Below are 23,003 nucleotides of genomic sequence, written 5' to 3' on the forward strand. Positions count from 1 at the left end.
AGAAGCTCTTGAACCAAAAGCAAGTCTTTACTACAGTCTGTAGGCTTTGGTTTTACGGAAAAAATGTAAAATGTGGGAATTTATTTTGAGGAAGACACCTGGCATTTCAGAGCTGGAGAGACAAATGAGAAAGCAGAAGCAAAATGTCACCATTCTAATAAGTATTTCTCTACCTCAGCACTTTGGAACACATTGAAAGTATCATGAGGCTTTGTGGTGCTTCCCACGCTGTGGTTCATGCAGTTGTACTCCATCTTTTAGAGCTCAGAACCTGAACAAATTTAGGCACCTGGCCCCATTTATACTCCCTTCAGTATCTAGAACAGTTCGTAGTACCTGTCCACAGTACAGGTATTAAGGAGTTTAAAATAATGATCAAAAAACATTCAAGGTTTAATAAGTATTAACTCATACGTGAAAATAAATTATGTGCACATATTTGGAGTCTAGATTATGTAACCATAACTCATGTTAATTTTTGCTCAGAATTTAGTGGTCCCATAAAGCCTTACAGGATTATCAGTCTGGGATCCTGAGAGAGGAGGGTTAGAACTCCAATGATTAAACCCTGCCCCTATATTAGATATAAGGCATAACTCAGAAAGAATTACTATTTTAAACTGCTGATGTTCAGTAATTGTCATTACAGTAGAAATTACATTTTTAAAAGTTATGTCACACCATTTGGCTAGAAACTGGCTGAGCAGAGGTGTAAGAATCTAACAGGTCTATCTAAATCAGAAACAGATCCTTCACTCTGGCCCGTAAGAGGTTACTTTCACGAAGAACTGTGAAGCAGAAATGAAGAGTAGTCATGTTTTAACTTGTAAAGTCACTGTCTAGACTTTGTGTTCTCTTTTTCATTGCTGCCGGCAAACATAACAATCTTTTTTATTTAATGCGTTCATTTTTTTCATTTGTAATGATTTAAATGTAGCTAAAAACAACTACCTAAAGCTATTAACATTCTGTTTTACCAGTGACTGAACAAAATTATAAGTTTACTGAGCTACTTTTCTGCTTGTCAACTTATCAGAAGTGATAATCTAATGTTTTGACACGACATAGAATGGATTACCATTTACTGTTTAGTCATATAGAATTTTCGCACTTAGAAACCACTGACACATGTTTTACTTCTGTCCACAGAACCGTCACATTTTTGGTGCTATTTTCTACATTAATCAGCTTTCACTAGGTTACATTTGTATTCCCGAAGAGCTTCAATATCCATGTGACTTACAACATATTTGTTCTTTGCATAAACTGGTACTTAGTAGCTACGAGAAGATTCTGGCAGCTCAATTCCAAGCTGTGGGTTGGATTCTAGTTTGTTCCATCTACCTTGTTATTCTGGAAATAAGGCTGAAAGAGCACTTTCTACCTCAGATATGATGTTTTCTTGACAGACAACAGGTACACAAGAGGCAGAAATAATTTCACCCACACCCAGTGGTCAAAAGACAGAACCTAAAGCAACTGAGGCAGGTTGTGTAAGGAGCTCACATTCAAGCAGGACCACAGTGCACAGGAAACAAATCATTATGAAAAATAAAACTCTACCACAATGAAGTATTTCTAAATGCAGTACATTCTCCAATTGCAAAAAAATACAAAAATGATCAGACCTGACTTTTGAAAAATCATTTGCAGTTGCAATGCTTTACATGTAAAGATATAAAAACATTGGAAATTCAAACAGAAAGAAAGCTGATATAGTGATATAAACATTGGGCAAAATAGTAAGTAAAGTAAAAGATCACTACTACAGTAAAGGAAAATGTTGTATGATAAAAATATCAATCTATCAGTCATATGTGGTGTCCCATGCCTGTAATCCCAGCACTCTGGGAGCTTGAGGCAGAAGGGTCACAATTCTGACTCTAGCCAAGACAAATGACTGACTTTTAGCAATACCTTATCTCAAAATAAAAAAAGAAAAAGAAAAAAATAAATGGCTGGGGATGTAGGTCAGTGCAAAGGCCCTGGGTACAATCCCTGGTATTGGAAAAAACTCAGTCTCTCAGGAAGGTAATATATGAATTGGTATGATTTTAAAAGTATTACCTCTTTATTTTAAAAAGTCCAAGATTATAGTGAAAGATATTAATGCAACTCTTTTACACAACTGAAAGAATGAGGGAAAAGTCACAAGAGTATAGCATATTTGAACAAAGAATAGCATATATATCTATATCTCAGTTGAGTAATACTTGAACATTTATAAAAATTGACTTCTTAGTATACCAAGTTTCAAAACATTTCAAGGAAGAAGTATTACAGCATATTATCAAACAAATGGAACTAAATTAGAAATTAATAAAAAGTACTAACTAGAAAATCCACAAGTATTTGGGAAAATATATGTGTAAATAATCAAAAATATATGAAAGATAGAAAATATGTAGAATTGACTGGTGAAATGAAAATGAAAGATTAACATACCACAGTATGTGGTGTTCTTTAAAGATTTATATTGTTTATAACATTTCTTGCAAGTTTTGGAAAAGTGTGAACACTTAGATTTAATGAGCAAGCTATCAACCTCAGTGGAGAACCTTAACCAAATTCAGGCAACGGAGCTTTAGTCAAGGCCTGGACAGAGAAGCTGATGCAGTGTAACAAAGAATCGAGAAAGAAAACCAGCATCTATTTGGGAGCTTGATGTACTCTTGTGTAGCAGTCCAAATCACTGAAGCAATTAATGGATCATCAATGGTGTCCCGTCACTGAATTATCATTCTGGTTACTTTTGACCAAAAGGCATGGGGCTATTTCTACTGGTACTGGAAGGCAATTTTTGTAAGGCAGGGTAAAAGTGAAAAGAAATTGGAGTTAAATCTTTAGAGAAGTCTACAATTTTTAACATTTGAAAAATTATATTGGTGGATATGTATCATTCATATATATTCATATCTCTGTATATAACATATTTATGAAATATTTTCTAAATATTAAAATGCAAGCATCATAAATAAATCAGTATAGATATCAAAACCTCATTAAAAATTCATGTAACAGTGAAACTCAAACTGAAATAAAATTACAAATCAAACTTCTTTGCAGAGCTTCTTAATGGGAAACGATCTTTAATCGATGATATAACTGAATATTTATTGCAGTTTAAATTGTATTTAAAACTGTGGCTACTCATTACTTTGATAAATAGTGTAGCAATCATGGACCCTCTCTTTCAAAGTATGCAGTGTGGTTGTATACATTTTAGAATAATTATCAGAATATGAACTCTGTGTTATCTAGTTGAGACTAACTCAGTAATTTGCACATTCATTATAATGAAATAAAAAGGGGCTGGGGATTTAGCTCAGCGGCAAAAGCGCTTGCCTGGCAAGCGCAAGGTCGTGAGTTCGGTTCCTGGTACCGGAGAAAAACCGAAAAACCAAAAAAAAAAAAAAGAAATAAAAAGGAAAATTAAACAGTAAAATATTTATCTGTTCTATATTTGCTTTAAAAATTCTAATTGGGTCAGTGATTTAACATTTTTAATTAAAAAAATACTAATATCAGCACATAGTTTTTAAAATAAATTTTTATGTTCCAATAAAATTCTGCCTGATACAATGTAACAAAAAACCAAGAAAGAAAACCAACATAGAGGTGGGAACTTGAGGTATTCTTCAGCTGGTATTCTATCATTCTTTTTTTTTTTTTTTTTAATTTTTCTCTGGTACCAGGAACCGAACTCACAACCTTGAGCTTGCCAGGCAGGCGCTTTGCGGCTAAGCTAAATCCCTAGCCCTATGGTATTCTATCATGTAAGTATTAACAAACCATAAATTTGTGATCACTGTCTTTGATCTTAAACCTATGTACTATGTACTCACTACAGAACTTGATTCCAAGCATAGGAAAGACCAAATAAACATTAAGTGTTACAGATATCTGGGTTTTATGCTTAGCAATTATGGAGTGTTTGAGATCATAGTTATTAGAATACTATTAGAGGGAATATTCTTATAAACTCAACGTTCCACCATGATATGCTGACTGGTTTCAGTCCAGAATGTATAAAAAGCAGAAGTCCCATTAGAAGTAAAAACAACAAAAAATGTAATAAGTGAGACACAAAAGATCAAATATCACATGGTTTCTCTTCATGAGGAAGACAAAGTAGAAATAATCTCAAGAATAAAACAGAAGGTAGATATTAGGAAACAGAGAGATAGATCTTTTTTCAAATGAGAAGGGGACCAAGAGATGAAGGGAGGTGGAAGGAAGGGAGGGGAAGAGGAAGTAAAAAGAGCCGGGATGTTTTATGTACATGTGCCAACTCCCGAGGATGAATGTAATCATATGTTCTGCAATTATGTATTAATAAGACTGTAAAAGAACAATTATTTTGATATATCATAGCTATTCAAATTTCACGTAAACTTAAATATTTTAAAACACTAACATTTATCTGCATCATATGGTAACTTCTAAGAATTAGAAGGAAACTAAATTTTCTTATTTTTCAAATCAGGAGTTTCACACCCAGAAAGGTTAAAAATGGTTTTAGGTCACACATATAATTACCTAACGTATCCATCAAATTCTCTTTTTGATGAAGTATTGTTTCCAGTTCCTTTAATTTGTCATGGGGTCTTTCTAGTGCTTCTTGTTAGTATTCTGTATATATTTATTGGATGATTCTGGTGCACAGCTATAGGATGATTTTTAAAATAGTAAACGAGTGCCACACAGTATTTTATATTGCATTTATATAGAAAATGAATTTTCAGGAAGCACAGAAACACAGATGGTAGAATAAACGTTGCCAAAAGATTATTTGGGGTGCTGGGAACAAGAGATGGAGACAGCGTTTTACCACCGTGCCCCTCCATTGCAAAGATTGGGGGTTTGCGACTCAATGTGCCACCTGGAGGCCTTAGAAGGCAATGGCAGGAAAAAAGAAATACAAGTAATAGAAAATTTCAATAACCCAAGGGAATTATCTTTTTAATATATACGACCTTTTTCACCGAGGAAGATCACCGTGTAATGCACCAGGTACTCCCTGAAATGCCATTTCCCATCTGCTAAAGGAGGCATTCGCGTACACCCACAGCTGCACGGGGCATTGATGAGACTGCTGAGGCACAAACAATGGAATCTATTCTAGAAAAGGCCCAGATGCTGAGGGGAAGCAGCAAGCACGCTGGCCAATTAGAGTTCCGGGCCCAGCAATCTGCTGACATTGGGAGCTTCCTGGCTCTTTACATCTTTTTATCTTTTACCTGAGCTCAATAAAAGTAAAATAAATGAAATTAAATTACTGCGAAGGTGGTCAGGGTAATGGTAGTTGCTTAGTAAGCGTTATAATTCTTAGCAGCACAAATGAGAACTCTGATACTATTCTGCAATTATTGCTAACCTTGAGTGAGGAGAAACATGAGTCTCACTCTCCAGGTAGAATCTTTGCAAGCAACATATCTTCACGATTAAGTCTACTGGATATTATGAAAATGGTTAGTTCACAGAGTGAACGGTTTGGGATTTGCTATATGTTTCTCAGCGGTTTTTTGTCTGTGTTTCACTCCATTCTTGCCCTTGGAGCTATTAATTTTCATTATACAACCCACATTCTCAATATAATAGGAATTACACTTTTGTAAAATTGGGGCCGAAATGTTGATTTGTTGCCTTGAATGGAAAATTACAATTATTCAATATTCGTTTTAAGCGATATTGTTGGTTTTGATCAGTTGTGATGTGGCCTTTGCGGTTTCCTTGATCCATTTCAGTGACAGTGTTTTTGATGCATGAGCTTTATTTCATCCGAGATAGACATTATTTTACGATATCATCCTCTACTGTAAGAACTCAGGAATAACTTCAAACTCTATACAGTAAAAGCCATGTCTTGATAAGACAAGACGTTGGCAAATGTGCCCGCTTCAGCTGCAGTCATACGGGGAACTCAGTCTTGGCACTCCAGCAAGCGGTGTACGAATTGCTCCATTCCAGCAGCTTGGTTTTCTCCAGCTCTCTTTTCTACTGGGCGGACAAGTCTTCAAGAAGCCAAAGCTGAAGTGAAGAACACATGTCACTATCTTTTGGCAGGTCCCCTGGACTTCTTAGTCACCTCCAAGAGATCTCTTATCTTGCCTTGTGAAAAAGGAGAGCAAGACTGTTTGCACCTGTCTAATTGGTCGGGAGAAGGAAAAGCATTCTCTGTTTTGGTTCAAGATTCAAGATTCTGCCTGAGGTCTTGAGACAAGTGAGGTCAGAAAACCCCAAGGGCAGCTCTGTCATGGATTCGTCATAACTCTTTAGAATGTGGAGTGTCTTTTACATCTTGGGGACTACCTAGCTTCTACAGAAATATTTTCATTCTCATGCCTATGCATATTGGTTTTTTCCTCCCTCTGTAAAAAAATTTTTTTTCTACTCTTACATCTTCATAGAACAACCCAGTGAACTGGTGATCGTGGTGACCTTAAGCTTGCTTTGCTGTAAAATGTATTACTTAGGTTGGAAGTTTATGGACCTAATAATTTATAGGCACCAGTCCCATGGAGTACTTCTTTCCAGGATGCTCACAGCCACTGATACCGAAGGATGCTCAAATCTCTTAAATATGGCACAAAACCCATGCCTGTAACCTATGCACATCTTTCCATATCCTTTAAACCATTTCTAGAGTACTTGTAACATTTACTAGAATAGAAATACTATATAAAGGTTTTGTACTGTATTCTATAGGGGATAGATACCACAAAAATATGCCTGTATATATTCAATAGAGACACAATCTGGGTTTTTTTGGGTTTATTTGTTTGTTTGTTTGTTTTTTCTGGTACCGGGAATTGAACTTACTACCTTGCCCTTGCCAGGCAGGCGATATGCCGCTGAGCTAAATCCCCAGCCCCTGACACAATGTGTTTACAGTTATTTTGAAGCATGCCTCACTGAAGTTGTGGATGTAAAACTCATAGGTGCAGACAGCCAACTGTTATCAGCCAAACTGCTGAGCAGAAATCATATTCTATCCTTGGTAATCTTTACTGTGATTAGCCACAAACATTGCAAGTGATAAATTTCCATTAAATATTTAATTTTGATGATGGTGAAAATGACATCTCATAAACTGCCATTAGTGATTGCAGAGTTCATTATAATAAGTTTATCAAAATGAAATTCCAGAGGCAAAGATATTATTTACAAACTTAATTTTCCTATAGTATTTGCCTTAGCAAGATACTTAAAGTCTTGCAATAGTGGGTAGCAGTGTGGACTCTGGAATCAGATTTTCATGATCCATAGTCTGGCTACCCACTTCCTAGTCATGGGCTCTTGAGAAGTTTCTTCAACTTTCTGTTCTTCTGTTTACATCTGTAAAACTCTATCTTGTAGAATTGATATTAGGATTCAATGAGCTATTACATAAAAAGCATTTAGCATAATTTCTGGCATACTGTGTACACCAAATAAGTGTTACTTTCTGATGTTTTAAAGGAAGATCAGAAGATACTTTCAACTTCTTTATATCATATTTTGACCTTGTTTAAAATTTTTACTACTTCTCACCATAATCTACAAATTCAACATGATATGGCCTCAGTTCAATTTCTCAGGACCAGTTGCTACAACTCTCCCTTCCGTCCTTACATCCATTGTATGCACCCACGTGCACCCACTGCTGTCCTCCCTCTCCTTCATACTGTTCCTCCATCTGTAATGTGCTCCCTCCAACTTGCTGGGCTGTTTTCTTCATGGGGCATCACCCCGAGGTACTCGGTAGCGTGTCACCTCCACGGGGCACCTGGCCTAACCATCCTCTTGAAATATTCTTAAACATTCCAAGCAATGCTATTCTATTATTTTGCCTTATTTATTTTGGGGCATTCAATTAATCTTTGAAATCATTTCACTAATTTGTTTACACGCTTATTTTCTGTCTTCTTCCAGCACAGATTAAATTTAGCTATTACAGGAAATGTGTGTGTGTGTGTGTGTGTGTGTGTGTGTGTATGTGTCCTTAGATGCTGCGAGGTGTCCCCAACCAGTCATTGGCCTTTGGTAGGCACACAAAGATTATACAATAACATCACTGTAATGCAGGCCATGGGAATACAGTGGAGGATAGAATAAATAGAAGAGCTTATTGTCAATTGGGGCAATTCAAAAATTAAAAGGAAATTTCTGATCAATGACAGTAGCAAGGCACTGCATGACATTTATAAGCATGTGTCCCGAGTACATTTAGTGGTTCTCAGCTAAAGAAAGGAGCCTTCACCGGAATGACAAGTAGTAATTACTCAGGCTGGTAGGGGAAAGTGGTTGGGGAGGAGGACTAACAAAGGCCTGCAGATGATTTTATGGAATCATCAGTAGTTAATATTGTTTAGACAAGAGCACAAGGATGGGAGTGAATAAGAGCACAATCAGAAACATTTACCAAGGTTATCTGCCTGATTTACTTAGACCCATCTGAAATTTATTTGGAACCCAATTGAGCAGTTTACAAAATCTTATTTTTTGATGCCTACTTTGGGCAAGGAAATGAATAGGTTTCTTTTTCCTGGTGTTCCAGAGTGATATTGACTGAATGGATGGAAAAGCAGGACATAATACATTAAAGGGTGCAGCCAGCAGTTCTGAGGCAAGGGATGGTAATGGCTCTAGGGTAAAGGAGTTAGACTGCTTTGTACACGAGACATTTGAAGTCTCCAAGGTCTTGTGCTTTTCATCCAAGAAGTGTGGTGTGCTGGGGGAAAGGTTGCCATGGTAGCCAGCAGTTGCTATAAAGGGAGAAAAGAGAAGGCTAAAGGTAAATATTTTGCTAACAGTGATGTCTGGGTTCTTTTTTGAATTTTTCTCCTAAGGTCTTTACTTTCAAAATATGATTTTAAAAACTGCAAATCAATAGACTCAAGCATTATGTACAGTACATATGCAGGAATATGTATGCATAAGAATACTTATGGGTAAGAATATCTATAGACATGTGTGCATGCCTAAGTATATCTTTATATATTTCTACTAGTAACAATGTTTGTATTCAATGCATATGGAGTCAATGGATATTCTGATCCTTTAAGGAATTTGTTATTATGAATAGCTAAGCTTTACGAGTGGCCAAAATTTTATTCTTTAAGAATAAAAATTTTAATTAGTAAATTTAGTAAATTTCTATTAAATAAAAATAGAAAGAGGAAAATTATAATAGTATTATACTTGTAACACATATAAAATTATAATCAAGTAAGAAATTGTACAATTGTGTAATATTTGGATCCCTTGGAGAATATAGGACCATGAGAGGACAGGTCTTTGAATCCTCCATGGGACCTAAATGCTTTGCACACAAACTATGTTCAACAAAGGTCTCTTTACTGAAATGGTTGGCAAGGTTACTGCACAAGAAGTAACTAATTACTATGGCAGAAACTCTCCATCAATAGCTAGAGATCTCAGAAATTGGAATTTCACTTGAATTACTGAAGGTTTTAAATTTTTCCCATTAAAATGTTCACACAACCAATTTTTAAACATTGTAAAAGCATGATTACAAATGCTTTCAGTTGTAATATGTACTTTGCAAAATCTCTAGATAGAAAAATAAAATGGTTATGATGCTTCCTTGGAGTCCAGGGATTACAGTGGCAGATGATACTGATGAGATACAAAGGTTTCATGGACTTATCAGAGTTCCTCCGAGCTCACAATAAACCTATATACCAGTGTGAGCCATACATGGAAAAGGGATTCCCTGAAAAGTAGCATGAACTTAAACAAAATAAGTTTGATATGATTTTCAATCTTAGCATCTACAGAAAGAGAAAACAAACAAATACTCTTTATTTTCTGACCTTATGCACAGAGATAAGAGAACTTTTTAAAAAATATACAAATGATTGTGTTTGGGGGGGCCACTATAAATTTAATTTTCAATCTTACCAGAGCCATTAAAACTACTTTCAATCATTTTATTAGCATTATTAGGAAGTTCTTTCATATTTCTTATTTAGTTTTGCAAGATCTTCCCTTTTTTTCCTCAGATCTCTGATTCTATTCTTATTTTCAGCAGATATCATCACCTACTTACTTTGCCTCAGAGAGGAAATAAGAAAGCCTCAGAAAGAATGGCTTTAACATCTTGATCTGTCACCTAGAAATTCATCTGTATCATCTTACTCTTTCCAGCCTCAGAAAAAGGAGAAGTTGCTGGATTCTGTGATGTTTAATACCACTCTTTCTGGAAAGTTCTGAGTTTTCTTTTATCTACTTCAATCTGTACCATTAGCTGCCCTCTTTCTGCTTTATATTTTCAACCTTCCTTTCTATTAGCCCCTTTGTCTCAGGAAAATATACAAGTTTCATCTATTTTGAAAGTCCAGTTGTATTCACTTTCTTATAGCTATCATTCCATTCAGCATTATATGTAGATTATTTAGGAAAGTATTTGTAGAAGGTTACAAAGAAAAAGGATAGGTCTGGGACACAGAAGTGATTGAAAGAAGGATGCATAATTTTAAACAAAATACATTGTATAGTGACATACTGGCTTCTCTCAGTCATTTCTGAATTGTGCAGTAATATTCACAGTCTGAATCCTGTCCCCCTCATCCTTCTCACATGCTTTGCAAAGATGCAAATGCCATCCTTCTTGTCAATTTCCAGAAATACTTTCCACAGTCTTTTACTATTTGCAATATTTGAAAAATGACTACTCCTTTTTAATCACTTTTCTCTGTTGAGGTGACCTACTTCTTTCCTGATTTCCTCACCTTTGTCCAATTATTCTATCTGAATATCCTGCCTAATTATCTACTCATTCTTTTCAAGTAATTGTCCCTAAATTCAGTCTGTTTCTGTTTTTCTTCCGGGACTAGGAATCGAACTCACGACCTTGAGCTTGCCAGACAGGCTCTTTGCCACTGAGCTAAATCCCCAGCCCCGCTGTCCTTGCTTTTTACTGTCTATGCTCACTTGATTTTTTTTTTTTTTCTTATCTCTTCTTCGTTCCATAGACATCGTCCCCATTCGAGTGCTCGTGATTCTCAGGTTGATGGTTTCCAACCTCACTTCTCATGAGTTCCTCGGGAAGTTCAGAAGTACTTTAGCAATTTCATTAGTCCAGGTCAGACTCATTGAAATTCTTTTGAATTCCAAGATCTTCTATTTTTCTTAACGAGGACACTCATTCCCTTTCTATTTCCTATGATTGTGTGTTGCCATTTTCTGTCTCCTTTGCACCGCCATTGACTTAACTTAGGATCTGTTTAAATTAGCCCCTGAAATATTTTCCAACCTTTACATTCATTTTGTTCAAACTCATCCTTTTCAATCTGTTAAGAGGAAGAGTTCTATAACACGAAGGCAAGGACTTCGCTGTCCAATTTAAATTATTTCTATGATTTCTCTCCATTGGTAATACACTGGGTAGTGCATATTAATTGTGTGTTAATAGTAGCATTATTCTTCTATCTGTTGCTATAAAGCCAGAATCATTTCTTACTTTGGAAACATAACTTTCTTTCTAAACCTTAAACTCTTCATCAAAGTAAGAAGAAGAAAAATAATATCTCTTTAAAGAAGACAGTCTTATAGGAGACAGCTCTTATACAGGTTATAGGAGTTCATTATAGTAATATAGTTAATAACATTGTCAGGACACAATGTAATGCAGAATTCAATGCAGTCAGAGCCTTTGAAAGAATGCAGGGCATCAGCTGGCTAACAACATTAAAAGGTTTTGGAATTTCCTTGTGATGATGAATTTTATATGTCAGTTTGACTGAGCTCAGGAATGCTTAGATAGCAGGGTAATTATCATTTCTGAGCATGTCTTTGAGGATGTTTTCAGAGAAGTTTAGCATTGCACTCAGTAGATTAAAGACAATTTCCCTCATCAGTATGTGTGGACATTATTCAATCCATTGAAAGTCAGAAACAAAAGGACAGAGGAAAAGCGAATTCACTCTTTGATCGAACAGGGACATCCATCTTCTACTCTGAGACGTTGACTGTCTTGTGTCTCAGGCTTGCACTCCAAGCAGGTTTTACACTATTTGCTCCCTCAGTTTTAAGGCCTTTGGGATTGGACCAGAATTATATCCCTGGGTTTCCTGAGCTGTCAGTTTGTAGATGGAAGATTGTGGAACTTCTCTGTCTTCATAATTGTGTGACCCAGTCTTTCACAATCTCTCTCTCTGCCTGTTGGTCCCTCTCTCTCTCTCTCTTTCTCTCTCTCTCTCTCTCTCTCTCTCTCTCTCTCTCTCTCTCACTCCCTGTCTCTCTTTCTCACTTTCTCTCTCTCTCTCACTCTCTCTGCCATCTATTATCTATATGGCATTGATTCTATTTCTCTGGAGAACTCTAATACAAGCACAAATGCAAAAGATTTCAGAGTTGCAATTGCAATAGTTTTAGAAATATCTTAAGTGACCAAGTCATTGCTAAAGTCTTTTCCAAGTGTCTGTGAATTACTATCCAGTTTCTGTAAGTACAAATTTATTACACCTATCTTATACTTAGAGAAAAATATGAATTTCAGTGACTGTTCTTGGGCACAGTGTACTCCAAAGTCTGTCTTATAAACTAAATAAACTAAAGCAGTTTACTTGAATTGTCAAGATAATATGGCCTTTTAATATTGAAGTTGACACTAATACCCAGTTCCTCTTCTTGCCGTCTTCTCTTCTCAAAGGAAATAGGATTGTAGATATAACACTGGAAAAGTATATTTTGGTGGAAGAAGAAGTAATTTTTTTTTTTTTTTTTTTTTTTTGTTTGGTTTTTCTCCGGTACCGGGAACCGAACTCACGACCTTGCGCTTGCCAGGCAAGCGCTTTTGCCACTGAGCTAAATCCCCAGCCCCCAAGAAGTAATTTTTGGATAATCAGGATTGTGTGGGAATGGTGAAGGCAGGACATAGAGGCCTTTTCCTTGTTTAGTTGGCAGCTGGAACTCTAAACATCTGGAGCTGGAACTTTCACTTCATTAAACTTATATGTTAAAGTTTATATTTCTTAGATTTATTTTAAGATAAAATGTATATCTGCAACTATTCATCCCTTTGGATTTGGAAAGTAGTACATGCAGATTCATGTGGCTGCACAGTTGACAGCTTTTAACTGTTGCATGACACCCCTCTGAGGCCTGAGAAACTCCTTCCATTTGTTGCTTCCTTAGCCCAGTTGCCGGGTGAGTCCCCAGCTGAACACAATGACCTGCTTCAATGGCTGGGCACACGGCGTGCCAGCAGCAGGAAGGTGATCTTGACAAGTCTGTTAAGGAGCAGTGGCCTGAGACTGCATCTCCATGTGGGTGACACCTGTTTTCACTTCCCGATTCTGGTCATGTCAGAGCACCTGGCAAACAACACTATCACTGCAGTGACTTGTCAGCTCAGTGACATTATCTGTGCTCTATTCTTTGCAGAGGCAACTGAGAACATAGGCTGTGTTAGTCAAAGCAGCAGGTCTCGCTGAGACACAAAAGAGCAAAAATATCCTATTTAAAAGTATGTTTTCTGAAATCCAATGGCCTGGACTGTGTTCTCAGCTTGGACTCTAACTAGTTCAATTACTTATCCTAACACTCAATGTCTTCATCTTAAAAGTGACAATCCTGGGAGACATGCTTGATGCTTGATGTAATAAATAAAGAGTCATTTGTTTATTACATATTAAATGTAATATTGTTTGGAAATTTTTGTGTATTCATCTGATTCATGTGACCTGCTTACTTGTATATACAAATCATGCATCTTGATATGAATAAGAAGTTTCAATCTTGTCTTTATGACTACCAGAGGATGGAGTACGATACACTCTATTTTCAGATATTCTGATATATTTGTCTCTACTACCATATCTATCCTTAGAATTGTTAAATACTCTTTTCAATATTTTATATTGAATAAGATGGAAAGGCATTTTGCTAACATCACGTCTTTTATGCAAATGCAATCGCATGTATGTGAAGTTCATTCTCTCCAGATTTGAGTAATCGCTCAAATTCATTATTCTTTTTCTTTTTCCATGCCTACCAGCTCTCTCTTCTTAAACTAATCTTTACGTCCTATTTGGAAGAGTAGAACTGACATTCACCCAGATGCTATCCGCTTGTCATCTTCCGTAGATTTTACCTACTCATGAATAATTGAACATTACAGGACCATTATTTCTTCTTAGATACATATATCAGGAATGTGCCCCAGACCTTAAAGGTCAAATCTCTATTGACCTTTTGTTTTGAAGTGAAGCATTAGCCTCACCCCTCACACATATGTATTAGTCATTTTTCCAACATCCAAAACTTAAAGGAGGAAACATTTGTTTCCCTCACATTTCCAGTGGATTCACTCCACATTTGGTTGGCTCTCATGGACAAACATCATGTGGAAGGATGTCGTGAATGAAAGCTGCTCAACCCATGAAGGGCCATGAAGCAGAGAGGGACAGGATGGGCCAAGGACACCAGGACACCCTTGCCAGTCATGTCCCCAGAGACTCACCTCCAATGAGATTCTACCTCCTAATAGAATGTTCGTCCATTTAACCACCAATCAGTACAGTGTCCCCATCATCCAATCACCTTCAAAATGCTCCATGTTTAAGTACATGAGCCTTTTGGGGGGCATTTTAGTATGAACCATAGCACTAGATATCTTTCCAAGTACCTTATGGGTCAGATGTTCACAAATAGTACTACTTCTTAAGGGTGGAAGCTGTCACATTCACCTTTCAATTCTAAGAATTCAACCTTAGCAAAAATTTAATAAATGCTTATTGAGTAAATTAAATTCACAAATCTGCAGTCTCTGATGGTATCACTAGTAACACCCTCATATCTGCAGAGGTGTGTGAACGATTGCCTGGAACATTTCCTGAAGACTTCTTATTCACTAAGTAGGTGCCCTCTCTGTGAAAGCTATGAAGTGTTAAAATAACTAACTAAAACAAAAGCTCACTTACCAAACTAATTTGTGATTCAGTCTTACTTAGTTTATAGTGTTTAGTTGCTAGCTGATTTGAGAAATTTGAGGTCCCATTTATGTAGCTATCTTGAAAAGTCATTATTGCCTTAATATTTAGGGGCATTCTGTCTAGTCTTTATCAGTAAGCTTCCCTGAGCCTATATTTTCTTCTTATCAGAGGCTTGGAAGATCCATTAATTTTGTCATTAGTTTCTGTATCTGGTGCTTGGAATGCAATATGAATTTATTTGCAAATTAGTGGGGGGAGGATTCTGCAACTATTAAGGTAATTAATAATTTGGTTCTGTCAGAAGAAAGAAAAATCTTCCAAAAATCAGACAATCAATAGCAAGAAATGTATATAGTGCCCATGCCTAACTATAAGAACATGCTGACAGAATCTTTTCAGAACACTCATGCAAATAGTTCAACTCATGGACAATTTAAGGACAACAAACTTTAACTTGGAGCATGTCTTCACCTTCTTTAAGACCAGTTGACGTATAGCCTGTCCTCATGAACAAGGAAATATTTATTGTCTCCAAAGGTATTTTACAACATTAAAATTCTGTTTGTGGCTTTTGTAAAACTCCCCTGGAAAATTACAAGCGAGATTAAAAGGAATTCCGACAGCCTGGGGAGGAATTGATAGATGACCTGCCATATTCAAGACAGCCGACTTTCTGCTAAGGTCAGCCCTCACATACTGAGAGGACAAAAGCAAAATACTAGGTCTGGGGAGAGCAGAGAGCCTGAAAGAACAAAGCATGTCAATATCTATGATCTCCAGCTCTAACCTAAGGGGAAACATTATTCTTGTATGTATATTTCTGTAAATAGAAACAAAAGTGTAATTTCATTTTTGCTTTTTATGTAGATGCACAAATGTGTGTGTACATATAATGAAATTGTATACTACTGTATACTATACTATTGTATAGTAAAATTTGAATACTATTGTGTATGGTATGTGTATGTATATGTATACAATCTCATGAGGATTAGAAAATGTAATGATTATTCCATGTTGTTGACTTACAGATTTCTGCTCCTCACTCTCTAGCTAATCTAGTTGAATTTGTATGTTTACTTTTGTGAATGAGTTTGTCAAAATGATACTGGGGTTAGACAAGATAGAATTATGTGGAGAATTATCATTAACAATATTGTCCAAATCCAGATTTCAAGCCTAAGTGCTGGTCTTGAAGTAACCTAGCAATAAATTGCCTTCTGGGTACCTAAGTCAGCCAAACACTAGACATTAAATGTTCAAGGTTTCCATGGATACCTTATTTTAGGACAGGTAAAATAACTTTTCGGAAGCACTTTGCACAACCCCAGTGGCTGGAGTTTTAGGAGAGTTTAGCATAATTAGTTACCAAGAAAACGTAGGTTTTAATGAATGGCTTCCAAAGATCACTTGAATTAAAGAATAGAAAGAAAAGTGAAATACTGGACAGCAATAAAATTCTAAAATTCATATGTGATTTTGTTCAACCTCTAATACTATTCACTGACTCCCTGTTACTTAATTTCCAAATATCCGGTTTTGGTGAATAAGCTATTTTTTAATTGAAAATTGGTTATATTGCATTCTGTAGATATTTTAGTGATAGACGTTTCTTATTTTTGCCACCCTAGAAGGCTTTGTCTCCCTTTTCGATATAATATTTCAGTGTTTCATAAGACACTTAACCTTTTTCCTTTCTCAGTTTGATGGCTTTTATAGGACTGATTCTCTATTGGTCTCTAAAATGCACAAGTACCCCAAACACCGCTATCAGAGTGCACTTCTCTCTCTATGCAGGTGTTTGTTGTGAGGTTACTGTGTGATTTAAGCAGGATTATGGAGTTTATTCTCTGGAAATTTTGCTAGCACGCTTGGAAACACTAATGTTTCTTGACAGGAGGGACTGCCTTTGCAATGTATGTGTCTCCGTAAAAGTAAAGTCAATAGAAAAGTAAAAAAAAAAAAAAAAAGAAAGAAATATTCTGATGATATTGTTAGGGACTTTAAATCTAATTATCCTTGAAGCCAATTCAGTTGGGATGACAAGTTATAGAAGGCAATATCTTTTTCTTGGTTATTTTTGTGTTTGTTTAAACTAGCATATGTGAAGTTATATAACAATTGAATGGGTTCTAGCTCATGTACATGTTACTTTTATTATTTCAGTAATATTACACAAAGATGTCAAACATCATCTGAAACTCCTTTCTAGTCCCCTTGGTTTGCAAATTGCTATAGGAATTACTTTGGAAAGACTCCATAGCTAACAGCAAAGAAGAAAAATTTCAAATGGCCAAGTTTAATGGGATCCTAATTGGTGCTTGATCACATTTTGCATTAAATTGCAAGAACTAGTTAGCTATCATTTAAAACATAACTGTTTTAAAAGAGTCTAAAAGAAAAAAAATAGAAATATTTTTGGCATACCAGTTATTAGTGAGCAGGCTACTGTCATGTTTCTTTCCCATCTATTGAGATTCCGAGAGGTACTATATCTGTGACTGCTTACAGAACATAATGACTGTAAGAAAGGCTTCTTATTTCCTAGATGGTGACTGGATATTTTCTGAACTGCATGTTAAGTCCCAGTATCTAAGTTCACTGGACTTGGAGAAATGAAACTTAGAGAAAGGGTACAGTGCCACAGTGAGTTGGAAGACTACAGTTGAGGTTCCCACAGATCTAAAGCAGCCTTGGCTATGATTTTTAGGTTTCATATGGTGTAGGTTAGCTTTGGAGAGAATAAAATTTCTGGCTGTCCAACCAGAGATTGCACCAAGTGTGAAGGAGCAATGTCTGGGGAGAAAGGAGAGATAACTAGATGAACAAAGGATGAAAGTGAAACCAACCCAAGGGATCTGCACGGTTAGCATTTGTAATCTTTTGGACCGCCCCTCCGCCCCAGCCACTGAATTGCATTATAATATAGCACAGATAGCTCAAGCAGGTGTTAATGTCAAAGACAAGCTGGTGTGGTAGTGAACAAAGAAGTCACAATGATGTAGAGGCAGAGCTTCCTATCAGGGCAGAAACAGATAACAATGCTATCTCCATACCTCTTCACTACTGCACACACATATTCATGTAACTTCAACCGCAAGAGAAGGATGATGCGAGGGGCAAGGAGAGAATGAGACAAGAGAATTAACATTTCTTCCCCTTGGCTTCTGTCTCATTCTAGCTCCATGAAAGCTCAGCACAACTTCTTGAAGATAGGACTCTGAAATGGTCTATGACAAATGGTAAAACTTAGACTAGGTTAAGCATTTACCAGAAATAAATCCTCCCTCAGAAATGAGTAATATAGTTGTACAAAAAAAAATACTGCCTTAACCTTTTAAGTGAAACACAGACAAGAAAAATTGGTACATTGTCCTTTGTAGCCTTTTTGGTTGCTGTCAGTCCCTGTGTGCTGTGTCTGTATAATATTTACTGTAAAACCATAAAGACATAAACAGTTATAATAGGGTCACTAAATAGTGATGATAGAAGGAACTAAATGTTGCTTCTTGAGTTTCCAAGAAGGAGGCTGGATAAAAATTTAGGGACCAAAGGGAAGCTGGAAGTTAGTTATTCAGTGACAGCACTTGGGATCTGTAAAAATGAACTGACTCACTCATGGTCACACAGCAGATTTACAACAGAGCTACCACAAAGCCCCAAGTTTTCTAACACCATGTTCGGTGTTGATGTGACTCTGAAGTGATATACTGTTTCCTCTTTCCACAGAATCAACTCCTGAAGTCACTTCCTTTGGATGTGGAAAATGCTGTGGATAGATGCAAACTTGTGCTTTGTCTTCACATGCAGAATCTTTTCATCTATCACGTACCAACATCTTCTCCCTGAATTTACTTTCTTCCATTTCAAACATGAACCTCTTGCTCAACTGTAAGATTTCCCTCAACACCCTCCTTAATTTTCTAACTTTTTTTTTGTGTGTGTGTATGTGTGTGTGTGTGTTTTAACACATTCATATGTCAAATTTCTAGGCCTTCTAGAAGTCTTGGACTCTGCTTATGATATTGTGAAATAAACAAATAAATGTATTTAATCTCTGCTCCCAGTTCAAGACACAGAGCCCCTAAAACTCTTTCAATTTCCTCAATAGCAAAAGTTCTAGTTCCTTTTTTTAATTATAATGCTTGGCCTTTGAGCTTTGTTCCTAAATTCTTTGAAATTTCTTGAGCAATACAAAAATATCTTTTTTTCTAATGAAGCAGTTTGTGATAGGCTTTTGAATGGGAGCACTACCAGAAAAATCAGACTGTTCAAAGCCACTACCCATGTACTTGAAAAAGAAGATGGCTATTGTTTTTGGAAATGATGCTTTCTATTACTTTTGTAAAGTTCTTTATACATATTGCTGAAAAAATAAATCTAGAGACCATACAGAACCATGGGGCTGGAAGAAGGCTCAGAAATGGAAACCAGAATTATATATATTTAAAACTCTTCTCCAGCTGGGTGTGGTGGGATATGCTTGTCATTGCAGCACTCAGGAAGCTGAGGCAAGGAGGGTAACTGTGGGTTCAAGGCAAACTGAGGCAACATAATGAGTTCATATACAGCCTTAACTACACTGCAAGACTCTATGTGAAAAAAACAAACAAACAAATAAAAAAAAAGGTTCTCCAGTTTGAAAGAACTTATCCTCTAGGCAGAGACAAACTTTATTTAAAAAAAAAAAACTGATTTCTTTACACCTTGTAAATATCTACTCACCCAAGGAAAAGTAAAATTGCTTCTAACCCCCTTCCATGCAAAGCAAAGACTAAATACTGGTGTCTACCTAATAAATATTTCTGTCCATGCAAATAATATAAAAGCCTTTAAAACTCCTGATATTTATGAACTGATCATGAGATTTGATATAGAACTTATGTCTCCGAGTCACTGAAAGCATCAGATTGAAAGGAAATGAATACAAACTAAGAGCAATGGAAGCAAGCTTTTTGTGTATGCTTGGAATACATGATAGAAATGGAGCAGTAGGTTTAGGAAACAATTTAAAGTCAGAACATTAGGATTATAAACTGATGAATAGGAAAATACCTTCTGTTCTAGATCTTGGGTGTGGCAAGCTAAGCTATTAACAGTAGTGAGCTTCAGTAGTTACCCCTGATGGAGATCAACAGACTGAAATATGCCCTCCTTTACTTATTTATTTTGGATATGGGGAATCAAACTCAGGAAATCATTCTTGCCAGGAAGGGACTTTGCTACTGAGTTATACCCCTGAGCCCCATGCCCTCCTTTAAACAAAATGTTTTAAATATTTGATTTAAGACCAGGTTTGTATTACATGCTGGCTGACAAAGATCAAATATAGTCTTTGCCCTCAGTGAGACTATATGATAGCAGTAAATTATATAGTAGTTTTTTTAAGTTAATATAAAAAGCAACTATGATCAATGTTATAAAGTATAATTACATGAAGCACTGTTGAATATAAAAATTTGAATGTATTCAGTCAAGTAAGTTAAAGAAATGATGTAATAACTACACAGAGAGATGATAGAAGTGTTGATATTAACTATACTTCCCACATCCACTTATACTCTATAAGCTCGGTAGTTCCAATGGTTCATTCATTAAAATATTAATTACTTCAAATGGCTTGCAGAAATCTATCACCCTCTCTCATTTAAGTTATTTTTTCCTCTAACTTTTATTTTTATTTTTATTTTTATTTTTTTGGTTTTTCTCTGGTACCAGGAACCGAACTCACGACTTTGCACTTGCCAGGCAAGTGCTTTGCCGCTGAGCTAAATCCCCAGCCCCTCCTCTAACTTTTAAATCCTGCACTAAAGACTCTACAGAAAAAGTTGGACCCGGCATGAATGAGAACACTGGAATTTACAGTTCTGCCAGTGTTGTGAAAAGAAATTAATTAGTGTCATTAGAACCCAGTTTTGCTTTCAAACAAAATTATGGGCATTTTCAAACTTATATACATTAAATACCATACTGTTCTTATTACTGTAGCTTTTTAATATCACTTTATATTGGGGCTGGGGATTTAGCTCAGTGGCAAAGCACCTGCCTGGCAAGTGCAAGGTCGTGAGTTCGATTCCCAGTACCGGAGAAAAACCAAAAAAAAAAAAAAAAATATATCACTTTATATCCAATAGTTTGATGCCTCCTACTCTTATACAGGATCGCTTTGCTGTAATGGATTTTTTCAGGCTCCATATGAACTTTAGGACTTTTCTCTCTAGTCCTATGAGGCATGCTGTTGCTATTTTGATTAAGATTGCATTAAATCTACTTATTAGTTTTGAGAGTATAGCCACTTTGATAGTATCACTTTCTCCTACACAGTAACAAGAAATTCTTTCCATTTTCTAATGTCCTCTTTCATCTTCTTTTTCAGAGTACCATGTTTCATTTGTAGTGATCATTCACTTCCTTTTTAGGTTAATTCCTAAATATTTATTTTTTTCTGATGTTTTTGTGAATGGCATTGTGTTCCTAATTTCTTTCTTGGTAGGTTCATTACTGGTATATAGGAATATTATTGGATTTCATGTATTGATTTTATATGCTGATGCATTGCTGAATTTGTTTATTAATTATAGATGTTTTGGCAGAATTTTTTGGGTCTTCTATGTAAAAGTTCATGTAAACTGCAAATACTGATGGTTTGACTCCTCCCATATATATATATATATATATATATTTTTTTTTTTTCCTCTTTTGCCTGATTGTTCTGGCTAATGTTTTGAGTTTATAAAGTACAGGAGTGCTGTACTTAGTGGACATTCTTGTTGTGTTCCTGATTTTATTTATTTTTATTTTTCCATTTTTTTTTGTTATTTTTTTCCAGTACCAGGAATTGAACTCATGACCTTGTGCTTGCCGGACAGGTGTTGTGCTGCTGAACTAAATCCCCAGCCCCTTGTTCCTGATTTTAGAAGATAAGTTTTAGATTTTTCCCCACTTACTATGATGTTGACTGTAGGTTTTTCTTAAGTAGCTTTTACCAGATTGAGATAAGGCCATTCTATATCTATTTTAATCAAGGTTTCTTTTTATTATGAATGGATGTTATATTTTGTCAAAGACTTTTGCTGTATCTTTTGAGATGATCATGTGATTTTTGTTCTTTCTTGTGTTTACATGAGGTACTACATCTATTGATTTACATATATTGGGATGAAGCCTACATCTCTGAGATGAAGCCTACTTGGTCATGGTATATGATGTTTTCATTTGTTGCATTCTTTTTGTCAGTATTTTTATGAGGACTTCTGTGTTTGTGTTCACTAAAGAGGCTGGACTCTAGTTTGATTTTCCTTAGTTAGGTTATTGTTTCAGGATCAGAGTAATACTGTCTTCAAGGAATTATTCTGAGAACACTCCTTTATTTCAATCTCATTAAAGAGTTAGAGAAGTATTGGTAACAAATCTTCTTTTTAGTTTTTGTAGAATTCATAAGTGAATCCATCAGGCTCTGAGATTTTCTTTGATGGTAGATTTTTTATTATTGCTTCAAATTCATTAGCTGTTATTGGATTATTCAGAATTTTTATGTCCTGGTGGTCCAGTTCAGCAGTTCACATTGTAGAAACTTGTCTCTTCCAACCCAGTGTAAGCCTGGAGAGGTTCAGTAGCCTGAGGGAATAACAACAGACCTGGCCAGCAGTGCTAGCCTCAGGAAAACCCCAAGGCTACTGTCAACTGTGGAAACAACATGGGATTTCAGTCTGGAAGTGACTGCTCCATCAAGGCAGGCTGCAGTTGGAGGGAAATACAGTCCATTGTCTGCCATATTTGAGAGGGTGCAATCAGATACCATTTTGGGAAGGGGTTGTTTTAAGATTGAGCTACAGAAAAACCACAAAACTATATTTCCACAGCAGCTCAGTAGGCGATGGCTACAAGAGACAGTCAAAAAGAGGGCATAAGGTAGACTTACACCTTGAGACAGAAAGAAAGTTCTGCAGTTAGTAAAACTGAGAGTGCACCTCTGAAAAGCAGACACTTACTGAATAGATTCCCATACTGCCAACGGAGTGTTTCTGGTATAGTTGTCCTGCATAACTCAGCAGGGAGAGA

The 23,003-nt window shown here is 36.1% G+C and overlaps 1 protein-coding gene across 2 annotated transcripts in view; it reads right to left on the bottom strand.

Moving 5' to 3' along the window:
* The window catches only part of Rit2 (Ras-like without CAAX 2), a 399,125-nt gene that overhangs the window by 512 nt on the left and 375,610 nt on the right, over nt 1-23,003 (bottom strand). The window lies entirely within an intron of this gene.

Source organism: Chinchilla lanigera, unplaced genomic scaffold (assembly GCF_000276665.1).
Source record: "Chinchilla lanigera isolate Chin_1 unplaced genomic scaffold, ChiLan1.0 scaffold00001, whole genome shotgun sequence".
NCBI classification, from domain to species: Eukaryota; Metazoa; Chordata; class Mammalia; order Rodentia; family Chinchillidae; genus Chinchilla; species Chinchilla lanigera.